The sequence below is a fragment of the Mus caroli genome, chromosome 9 (genome assembly GCF_900094665.2).
Source record: "Mus caroli chromosome 9, CAROLI_EIJ_v1.1, whole genome shotgun sequence".
Classification (NCBI taxonomy): domain Eukaryota; kingdom Metazoa; phylum Chordata; class Mammalia; order Rodentia; family Muridae; genus Mus; species Mus caroli.
Window position 1 is genome coordinate 91,842,511 of NC_034578.1, and position 9,515 is coordinate 91,852,025.

The 9,515-nt window shown below is 42.3% G+C and overlaps 1 protein-coding gene across 4 annotated transcripts in view; it reads left to right on the forward strand.

Moving 5' to 3' along the window:
* Positions 1–9,515, forward strand: part of Tfdp2 (transcription factor Dp-2) — an 83,225-nt gene that overhangs the window by 9,349 nt on the left and 64,361 nt on the right. For 2 of the 4 annotated variants that reach the window (XM_029481298.1, XM_029481300.1), the window contains exon 2: positions 6,714–6,752. The exons of the other annotated variants lie outside the window; for them this stretch is intronic. The gene's annotated coding sequence lies outside the window, so the exon portion shown is untranslated. The remainder of the gene's footprint in view (positions 1–6,713; positions 6,753–9,515) is intronic. 4 annotated transcript variants of the gene reach the window in all.

Below are 9,515 nucleotides of genomic sequence, written 5' to 3' on the forward strand. Positions count from 1 at the left end.
CTATTCTTGTGCAGTATCCAGATTCTGTTCCCACCACATGACAGCTCATAATCACCTGTAACTCCAGTTCAGAGGATCCAGTGCCTTCATCTGACTTCTATGGGACTCGGTCACCACACACATGCAGGCAAAACATGCACAGCCATGAGATTTTTTTAAAGAAAAATTTAAAATTCTTTAAATAAAAACAGTAGGGTCATAGTTAGGGTTACTATTGTTGTGATGAAACACTATGATCAAAGCAACTTGGATAGGAAAGGGTTTCTTTGCCTTACAGGCCCATATCACCCACTGTAGGACAGGAATTCAAATGGGGCAGGAACCTGGAGGCAGGAGCTGATGCAGAGGCCATGGAGAGGTGCTGCTTACNGGCTTGCTCAGCCTGCTTTCTACCAGCCCAGTATGGCATGACCAACAACAACAGGCTGGGCCCTGCCACATCGATGACTAATTAAGAAAGCCCTAGAGGGTTGCCGACAGCCTGATCTCATGGAGGCATTTTTAAAATTGATGTTCTCTTCTCTCATGAATTTAACTTGTGTCACGTTGACATAAAACTATCTGGCACAATTTATCATTTGTCAACTTGACACACACACAAAAAATCACCATTAAGCCACAACCTTTTCTTTCTCATTCATCCCTAAGATCTCATTAAAAACAAATAACTTTAAAAGTTATTTACATGTTTACAGTGTAAAAGTCTTTACAACTTCAATTCAATACAAATTCCAGCGGATTGAAAGTTTAGTGCAGACGGTCACCATGCAGCGTGGGCAGGTGGAAGCACCCCAGAGGCCCAGAGGTGGGCATCGCCAAGGTGAACACGCGTGTGGTGGTAAGATGGGAGAGAAAGAGAAGCGGGGATGGTTTGTACAATGTGAAGANAGATGGAACTGGAGACATGAGAGTGTGAGGAACAGCAGGATGTGAGTAGCCTGTGTGCCACTTGAGGCCATGGTGGACGGCGATGTCTGGGTCTGTGGCCCTGCAGCAGCATGGGGCTTTATTGATGTTTCTGGTCCATGTTACCACCAAAGGTTATAAGGACATTCCTGGTCTGGGCTGCTTCCTGTGACTATGTTGATATCTGAGGGCNGTGTAGAAATAGCCCCACCCCTCGCCTGGGCAAAGCAGGATAGCTGGCTCTGGTGACAAGTACACAGAAGAGCTGACAGGCTGACCAACTCAGCTACCAACCAGGCTGAGATCCAGGGCTTTGAGTTGGTCTTCCCCCAAATCTACCCCATTGATGAACTGCTTGTAGTTAGGGAAGGACAGTCCTGCAGAAGCAAGACAGTCCTGCAGAAGCAAAGCTTCAGGATCTCCATGACACGGGGCGACAACAGGATATCTGAGAGGAGCCCTAGTGTTGATAGTGTAGCAGAAGCCAGGGGCCTCTAACCAGATTAGTGACTCATTGCAACGAACATTTGCAAGTAAAGCTGTTAGGACAGAAGGGGACACTGTGTGACACTGTGACACACCACAGCTTCCACTCTAGAGATTTGTCTTTTTCTTTTGAGGGAAGTGTACAAGGGTGGGTGTGGATATGAAGGGATAGGGAGATGAGTGGGATTNCGGTGCATGATGGGAAATTCACTCACACAAACACACACAAATCAGTAACTAGTTTTTTAAAAAAGCTCATTCCCTTTAAAATATTCAGTCTGTATAAAAGTCCAAAAACTTTTTTTTTTTGAGACTGTTACTCTGTGTAGCCAAAATCTCTCAACTGTGGGCTCCTGTGCAAGTCAAAATTATGTTAAGTACTTTCTTACTTCAAGAGGGAAGAACCAGGGCACCACCACAATCAGATCAGCAGAAAACCAAACTCTCAACAGTATATCTAACACCATGTTCAATGTCTGGGATCCATGCATGATCTTCTGGGGTCACTTTTTCAGCTCCACCCTCGGCAGCCTACAGAACTTGTTTTCTAAGCTTGGGCCGACTCCACTTCACACCTGTGGTCCTCCCGTGGTACCGGCATCTTCAAAATTCTGGGATCTTTCACTGCAGCTGTTCTGCACTTTCANCAATAGCCTCTCCAAGGCTCTCTTTGTGGTGCTGACCCTTAGCTTCTCGGCATGCCCACCCATGCCCCCCCACCCCTGTTCAATCCTTGGCCTTCAACTACCACTGAGGCGGAACCTTCACCAATGGCCTCTTCTGGCCTCTCACAGTTCCAAGCCTCACCTGCTCTCCAAGACTCCTTCATGACTTCAAAACCAGTGCCACCTGGGTGACTATTAGACTATCAAGTTTGACTGCTATTGCAAGGCACAACCTTGGCCACCTCGGAACACGTCTTACAGTGTGATGAATTTTAGGGAACACTAAGCAGGTTTCACCTCAGTGATGCTGGTCTCTTCTTAATCACTGGTAATTNTTAGCTCCAGATGACCAGCATCAATTGTCCTAGTAAAAAAAAAAAGGGGGGGGGGTTTATTGTAGTGGTTCTGGGCTCCTGTTAAACATGGCTGGTTGTTCAGCTCCAGCTGATCAGATAACCCAGAGTCTTCACACAAATGGCCTGGTGGAGTCTTTGTTTTCCTCTGACCCTTCACAAGCCAGGCCTTGATCATCTGCATTGCTCTCAACATTGTCTCCCAAGCTCCACAGAGCTCTCAACACTCAATGGATTTTCTAGCTCAGATTTCTAAACTCCTTGCACAGTCCTTTTCAAAACATGGTCAGGTTACCACCTCAGCATTCCATTATGCTGGCACCAGTTTGCCTTAGTTCACGTTACTGTTGCTATGATGAAATTCCATGGTCAAAGTAGCTTGGCTGGGAAAGGGTTGGTTTGGCTTACACTTTTCCTTCTTCACTGAAGGAAATCAGGACAGGAACTCAAACGGCAGGAATCAGGAGGCAGGAGCTGATGCAGAGGTCATGGCAGAGTACTGCTTATTGNCTTGTTCCTCTTGGCTGGCTCGACCTGCCCACCAGCCCAGGGATGGAACCACTCACGATGGGCTGGGTCCTCCCTCTTTAATGACTAATTAAGAGAAGTGCCCTAGAGGCTTGCCTACGGCCTGTTCTTATGGAGACATTTTTCCTAGTTGAGGTTCCCTTCTCTCAGACGACTTTAAATCATGGTAACTTAACGTAAAACTATCTAGTACAGATGGTATAAAGCACACATATGTCTGTCTACATACTTATTTTGAGATGAGGTCTTGCTGTGTAGCTCAGGCTGACTTTTCAACTCATGGTCCTCCCCCTTCTACCTCAAGTGCCCTTCACTGTAACCAGGCTGCATTTTAATGGAATCACTGGTCTTCATCACTTAATTGCAAGTTAAGAGGTTAGAGAGTTTTATCTTATTCATTATTGCATTCATCACTGTTCTAGAAGACAATGATTCAAAAGTTATCTTATAGAATCTTTCTCAAAGTAGGAACATTGAAAGAATTTATGTTATCTACCTGTAGGTACTTTAACCACTGGCCAAACTTGTATGCACTCCTGAAATCTGGCTCAGCCCCTCCTTGTCTCATGCACTGTGTGTGCTATCTTTGGACCCTGTGCACACTTGTCACTGCCTTCTCATATGATTGCCATTCAGTACGGTTCTCCTACCAGACTGAGAGCTCCTTGAGGGCAGGGTCCGGCTTCCTCTTTCACTTTCAGAGTCTCATTAAGAGTCTACAGTTAGTAAATGTTGAACTGTAAAAGCTTGTTTACTGTAACCTACTCATAGTTCTTATCAAATCATTAAACTTTTGAGAAGTGAGGTGTCTCAAGCACTTACTTTTAAAACAAAATGTTAATGTACTTAGTGAGAAGTGTGTCTGACCTTTTTGTTTTGAGGCAAGTATTTCTAGAGTTGGAAGGTCAAAAGTTAGTTGTACAGTTAGGGCAACACTGAGGCTCGTTATATGCTCCCTGTGGTGAGTGGACAGCATCTGCAGCACAGACACACAGGGGGAGAGTTCAAGATCGGACATATTACCTCCTTCTGGGTTTGAGATACTTTTGCACCACAGTTGACTTCTTGACTGTAGTTAATTGAAAGCATAGAAGTGATCATATAGCCTGCCACCCTGGGAAAGCCATTATTTGTTCTAGTAGCTCTTCTGTAACCTATATTGCCATGCCACCCGGGATTAAAGACAGTCTTATTTCTGCATTTCCGTTGTTTTCTTTCCTAATTTCACTGGTTAGGTCTATCAATTGCTCTTATCCTTCTTAGGTTTGAAGATAGGATCTCTCATTAAACCTGAAAGTCATTGATTTGGCTAGGCTGGCAATGATTGTGTGATAGGATATTTTTAGCTTATTAATATGGTAAGTTAATTGGATAGGTTTTTATATTTCATACCAAATTTGAATTTCTTAGGTAAGACCATTTAGTTACCTGGGTGGTGTCTGGGGCCTGTGATCCTTGCACTTGGGAGATTAAGGCAAAAGAGAACTGCCATAAGTTCAATGTCAGCCTGGGCTTCAGACTGAGACTCTATCTCAGCATAACAAAACAATACCCAACAGTTATAAAAGAAATTTCTAATTCTGCATTTGGGGTATTGTTGAGTAAAACCTTTATTGTTGTTGTGTTTTTAATCCTTTATTATCTTAAGAGATGATTGTGGGAGAATCATTGAATGCTACTTAAAAGTATTACTGATAATTCTCTAACCTTGGCTATCCTGAGACTCATAATGTATGCCAGACTGTCCTCCAACTCTGAATTTGGACTGCCTCTGCATCCTACGCACTCTGGGATTAGAGGTTTGCACTACCATGCCCAGCAGTGNTCAAAGTCGTAACAAATGTGATGATGTGGTGGGTTACATAGATAGAGTTCCATGGTCAGTTCAGCAGATGCTGATCTATTCCTGTGTGTGTGCATGGGAGAGAGCAAGAGGGAGGGAGAAAGGGAGGGAGGGAGGGAGGGAGGGAGAGAGGGTGACAGAGAGTGCAAGCAAGAGAGAGCGCTAGAGTGAGCATGGTCTCACATAGCCTGGACTGGCCTTGAGTTTCTGTATAGCCAACAGTGTCCTTGAGGAGTCTCCTGCCTCCACTTCCCAGGTTCTGGGATTACAATCATGTTATGCCCAGAACCATATTCTTTTCTTTATTTGACAAATCAAGCCCAGAGTTTCTGCTTTATTTTGTACTACTTTGAGGAATAGGGAAATAGCATATGGTTGCGATTTCTACAACAGTTCCTTGGCAGACTTCTGAAGATAAGGTCATGTTAGGGTGAGTTTGGCCTCTTCCTTACTGGGCGAGGCTTGGTGGAGGTTGTATTTTAGTGAGCCTAGTGAATGGATCTGGCTTAGTCCTTGAGTCTGTATTTGGTTTCAGGAGATTTTAAAATATCTCAATGATCTGAACGTAGACTCTTGCAAACTATTCTACAAGTAGTCTTATTTATGGACCTATTCACTGTAGTCTTTTCCTAAAGGATGTGATCTACTAATTTCCTCACTTATATTTTCTGTTTATCTTCAAGATAAAGTATATTGAAATTACAATGATAGGTCTGTCATGTTACATAACTAAATAATAGAATAATTGAGAATTCACTTTTGGAAGTGAAAATCGAGAGTCTGACATAGTAGCAGCTGCTAGTAATTTTTACACTTGAAAGTGTGAGGCAGGAGGATCAGGTATCCAAAGTCAACTTGGGTTACAGAGTTAGACCTCCATCTCAAAAAGCAAAACAAACACATATACCAAAGAATAAGAGAAAGAAAAGAAGATCCAAGCAGTTTCCAATTTAAAAGATTTAAAAGGGCTGATGAGATGGCTCAGTGGGTAAGAGCACCCGACTGTCCTTCTGAAGGTCCGGAGTTCAAATCTCAGCAACCACATGGTGGCTCACAACCATCTGTAACAAGATCTGACTCCCTCTTCTGGAGTGTCTGAAGACAGCTACAGTGTACTTACATATAATAAATAAATAAATCTTTAAAAAAAAGATTTTAAAAAAGAAGAAGAAGAAAAGACCTCTGTTAACTGCTTTCATGGCTTATATTGGGGTGGGTAGAATTATGTAATGGTCTAGTTTTTAACCACATATTCTAGAGGCATAAATACTAGAGTCCTTTTGTTTGCTTGTTTTTAGATTTATTTATTCTGTGTGTCTTGCCTGCATGTATGTATGTGTACATATGCTTGCATGGTACCCAAGGAGGTCAGAAGGTGTCTGATGTCTTGAAACTGGAATTGCAGATAGCTGTAAGCTACCTTGAGCATGTGAGAATTGAACCTGGCTCCTCCACAAGAGCAATAAGTGCTCTTAACTGCTGAGCCATTTCTATAGCCCTTTAAATAACTTTGGCAATGTAGCTTGTTATTGCTTGGCCCACAGTAAAGTGACCGACTGGCTGCCCCTCCCCAGGAATTATAGAAATACACCAGCCTCTGCCTTCTGAGTACTGAAATGAAAGGCTTGTGCCTGTCTTTTGTCCTTTTCTTTTCTTTCAAGACAGGGCCTCTTATAGTGTAGTCTGGACTTTGTAACCGAGGATGGCCTTGAACTCCTGATCCAGTGCTGGGATTCCAGGGAGGTGCTGCCCTTGCTGAACTTCAGCAAGTTTTGTGCTAGTATCTTTCTGTTTGACAATGTGCCCAACTTGCATATCCACTCACGAGTTGTTGAACACTGGTCGTATTTCCAACTGTGGTTGTTATGAGTGAGACTGCTGTGAGCTTCAAATAAACGTTTATGTGTTGACACACGTTTTCATTTTCCAAAGGTAAATAAATACCTACAAGTGGAATTGCTGGGTCATACGGTAAGTATGTGTTTAACTTTTTAAGAAATCAGAAAGCATGCTTCCCAAAGTATTTAAGTTGATATCCCAATTAGCAATGTTTTTAGTGTCCTTTCTGCTGTCCTTTGAATGGTCAGGGATTGATTTTGTTTGCTTTCTTTATTCTGTTAAAGTGAATTTGCTGTCTCAAGATTTACTTAGCTTTACTTACTTTTTCTTGGTTTGAGGACCAGTGCTAGAAAGATTGTTTTAGTAGTTCAGAGCCTGGGCTGCTCTTGCGGAGGACATGGCTGTGTGGCAGCTAACAACCATCTGTAACTCTACTTACAGGGGATCTGACACTTTCTTCTTAGTCTCCATAGGCACTGAGTACACACATGGTACACAGACACACGTAAGTAAAGTACTCCTACACATAAACACATTTCAGAAGTATGTATTTGGAATGATGTACATTTATTTGGAAGTAGGCACACCAAAGGCATGTAAAACACAGAGCAACTTTCAGGAGTTAGTTTTCTCCTTCCACCTCGTGGGTTCCAGTGATTTAACTCAGGCCATCTGCCATTGGCTTACTTTTTGAGTCTTTCTTTACCCCATCCCTTTCTCTTTGAAATAGGGCCTCATACATCCTAGGCTGGTCTTGAACTTACTACGTTGCTAAGGATGACCTTGAACTTTTTTTTTTTTTTTTTGGTTTTTCGAGACAGGGTTTCTCTGTGCAGCCCTGGCTGTCCTGGAACTCACTTAGTAGACCAGGCTGGCCTCGAACTCAGAAATCTGCCTGCCTCTGCTGGGATTAAAGGCGTNTGCTACCACGCCNGACTGACCTTGAACTTTTAATTCTTCTGCTTCCACTTCTAGAGTGATGGAAATACAGGCAGGTGACACCATATACAGTTTATGGTGATCAAAAGTAAAGCTTTGTGCATGCAAGTAAGGCACTCTTACTAGCTGAACTACAGCCTCAACCTCCTCCCTTAATTTTGTATTGGGTTGTTTATCTTACTGTTTAATTCTGGATATGAGTCTTTATCATATGAGTGTAACAAACATTTTCTCCTATCCTGTTAACTACATTCTTGAAGAGCAGTTATTTTTACATATTAATGTAAAATTTACCAACTAAAAGTATGCTTTAAAGTTAAGCATGTATTACATGCTTGTAATTAGAGGCAGAAGTANGAAGACCTAGAGTTTAAGACCAGCCTAGGCTACACAGTCAATTTTAGGATATTCTGGGATGCATAGCCAAATTGTGTCTTGAAACAAAAGAAAATATGGGCTTATTTTACTAAAACTTTCTCCTACCTTTTTATTTAGAAGTTTTATAATTATAACTCNTAAATTTAAATCTAGTAAAGTTTTGACTCATCTTGTATATGGAATGAGATGAGGGGTAAATTTTCTATTTTTGCATGTGAATATCTAATGATTTCAGTATTATATAATGAGAATACTACACTTTATCGTATGACAGTGCTGGGGCAGTGAGGCGGGGGAGTTGTAAAGGAAAAGGAAGAAAGCACCAGTCTACCAAGCGTAGTGACTGCTGCCTGTAATGCTAGCGCTTGGGAGGATAAGGCAAGGGCATCACCTCAAGGCTGGTTACAGAGTGAGACCCTGTCTTAAACAGACAGATTGCAGGGCAGGGCAGCAGAGGCAGGTGGATCTCTGTGAGTTCAAGGCAAGCCTGGTCTACATAGCAAGTTGCAGAACAGCCAGGACTACACAAAAAGATACTGTCTCAAACAAACAAACAAACAAACAAACAGATCAGGCTCCCGAAGAAAGTTTCATGAACCAAACTAAAGATTCTGAGACAGAATATCAAGGACAAGGTGTACGTGCAAATTTAAGGAAGTGGGCTCTTTCTGTTTAGCTGCTTGTAGCTAGTTGCTCCTTGTGTTGTAAAGTCTTTTCTGTAGCTCATTTCTTTCTCCTGCTTGTCTCTCTAATTACATTAGTGACCATAGTTCTCTATACACATAGTGTATATCCATATGTAAAGAGACGACTAGTTGGAAGTAGCAGAGAAGACAATCAGTAGGAATGGTGTGCATTTTTTTCAGTTCATTTCATGTGGCTATAACAAGATACCTAAATACTTAATAAAATTAAGAGGTGTATTTAGGTCACAGTTATGGAGGCCACAATTGTAAAATCAACTCTGGCCTTTTGGTAAGTCTGCAATCATAGTATACCAGATGGTAAAATGACATGTAAGAGAAGGGGGAAGAAGAGAGGCAGAGAGGGAGGTGGGGGAGGGAGAATATGAACTCAGGGCAAGATAAGAAGGAAGGGAGTTGGGAAGATGAAGTGTCATCTTTTTATAATGGTCTGTTCACACAAGAATTAAGACCTAACCATTCTTTGAGGCCAGCGTTGATGAGATTTGAGCCTATAAACCAACCCTGAAAGTTTTCATCCCTTAGATACTGTTATTTCTTTCCAGTGCTGTACTGGTAACCATCCTTCAGCACATGATCATTTTGGGGACACAATCCCATCTAAACTAAAGCAAAGTCCTATACAATATAAACTCAGAAAGCTTTTCGCTGTAGTGTTAAAGCAAATGGATTTTGTTGTTCTTCAAAGGTTCATCTTTTAGGGGCCTGTGCGATGGATGCCTCAGTGGGTAAAATGCTTACTGCAAGGGCCTAATAACAGCTTAGACGTGAAATCCACAGTGGAAGGAGAGTTCTGAAGCTTGTCCTCTGGAACCCCAGATACATGCAGTGGTTGGTACATGTTGTGAGAGCATGTGAGAGAATGCGTGTGCGC